General features: G+C 32.2%; 1 pseudogene; it reads left to right on the top strand.

Annotated features, from left to right (window-relative positions):
- The first annotated feature begins 1,268 nt into the window (after positions 1-1,268).
- On the top strand, positions 1,269-1,387 carry LOC112478036 (annotated as a pseudogene).
- The last annotated feature ends 870 nt before the right edge of the window (positions 1,388-2,257 follow it).

Genomic DNA, 2,257 nt, shown 5'->3' with positions numbered 1-2,257 from the left:
AAAGACATTATCTTTGTGTTTTGGCCTAACCCTAATCCAGTATAATTTCTTAGCTTGGTCCTTACCATAATTACATGTTCTGAGATTCCTAGTGGACATGGATATTGGAGGGGACACTATAAAACCCATTATACTTGAGATTCTCTCTTTTATTACTGTTTTCAACAAATTGAGACGTGTGTGTGTGAATCTAGCCACACTGTTTTAGAATAATTCTGCCTCTCTGTCATAATTGATTGGTTTATTTTGGGAAACTACCCAGTATCTGTCAATAAGTATCCTTCTTGTGGAAATTTAAAATTGAATTAAGAAACCCCAACTCTATTATGAAGGGAGAATTTTAAGTAAAAACTATGAATAGTAACTTTCTGCCAAGTGGACTGAAATAAAGAGTTGACATCCACAGAGAAAAAGATGAAGCCAAGAATCACAAAAGGGCAGACTCAAGAGAGGGAAGGATTATTGTTTTATATAAAGTCTATCATTCCAATTTTTTCTCTAGGCCTGATAGTATCTCCCCTTTTGTTAATTGGGAAGATATTATTGTTATATTCTTACACTCAAGTCCCCACAACCAACATCTTTTGTTGTAAAGAGCTCAAGTGGGGTTTTATTTTATGATCTTGAATAAGTCTAAACTTCTATAGCATCCTTGTAAAGACATGGACAAATATTACATATGGGAAGTTTATGCCTGTGGCCAAGAGATAAGAAAATCAAAGCAAGAGAAACTTAAAAGAAAGTGAAAACTAAGAACAGAGTCTGGTCCTGGCTCACTCAGACCAGTAGCATCTTATTCTAGAACTCTTCTGTGCTTGGTGTTCGGAAGGTTCTATCCTTTTGTTATTCTTTGTAAAAAGGTAATTCATTCATTGAGACCCACACATACAAGTAAGCCCATAGATGGTTACTGACACTCTGGGGAAATTAATACCTGTTTGATATGACATTCAGAGAACTTAGAATATCAATATTGATATTATAAAAATTATGTTGAATGTAATTTGAATATTTGTTAATATTTTAAGCCCACTCAAATTTGTAGAGTATCTCATAACAATTATGATAAGTTCATGATTTAATAATTAGTTAATTAAGAGATTCAATTCAAATCATGAAACAGTTATTGAATATCACATATATGACCAATACTCTGTAAGGGGCAAGGTCTACAGGATATAGGAAAGACAAGACTGGAAATCTTAGGGAACTTGGCAGTGGCCAAATTATAAAACAGGAAAAAGCTATGACACAGAAATAATGGTTAGGTCTACGGTCATGCCACCCTGAACAAGTCCAATCTCATCTGATCTCGGAAGCTAGTCAGGGTTGGGCCTGGTTTGTACTTGGATGGGAGACTGCCTAGGAAGACCAGGTGCTGTAGGTGTAAAAAAATAAAAAATAAGGGATTGTAAACTGACAAGGTCCTTGCAATCTGTAAGGTTAACCAATAAAAAAATAAAGAAATAATGGTTAGGATTTTAATGAACACATACTATGTGCCAGATATTATTCTATGAATTTGAGTTTTATTTAATCATTTAGACAATCCTAAGAAGATAATATTTATTCCCATTTTACTGACAAGAACACAAAGGCATCATGAGATTAAATGAATTGTCACTATCACAGATTTGGAAAGCAGTGGGAAATATGTTAGAATCCAAGCAGTATCTCCCCCAGCCTGAATATATATCTAAGGATCTCACATATCTGATAAGAGATACTGGAATGACTGCCTAACTTTGGCTATGAATAAGAGATAAGACTTCGCACAGAAGGTAGCATTCCAACTTAGTATTTTATGTTTAGCAGCTTCATTAACAAAAAACTATACATATTTATTTAATGCATGCAACTTGATAAGTTTGGATATATGCATAAATCTGTGAAACCATCTCGATTTATTTTTTAAGGAGGGAATTTATCAAAATTAAAAAAAATAAGTAAGAATAGTTTGGGAAGAGGAAATAACAAATACAAAGGCATAGATAAGTATATAAAAATTGGCATATTTTTGAATAAGAAAATAAGAAAGATTTAAGCCAGCTAATGAGATCACTTTGCACTCATTTTAAATCCTAATAAAATATATGATCTAATTTGAAAATTTCCATGTATTTGTATTTCTATTGCATTCATAACATTTTAATATTCTATTTAATTATTTTCCTTTTAGTTTAGTTTAGTTTTTACTTTTGGATTAACAATCTGTACTTTAACAGTTAGATGTGAAATAAACTCAAAAGACAATGGA

The sequence above is a fragment of the Pteropus alecto genome, unplaced genomic scaffold (genome assembly GCF_000325575.1).
Source record: "Pteropus alecto unplaced genomic scaffold, ASM32557v1 scaffold131, whole genome shotgun sequence".
Lineage (NCBI taxonomy): Eukaryota > Metazoa > Chordata > Mammalia > Chiroptera > Pteropodidae > Pteropus > Pteropus alecto.
The sequence above is the reverse complement of the archived record's forward strand: the minus strand, read 5'-3'. Positions and strand labels throughout refer to the sequence as shown.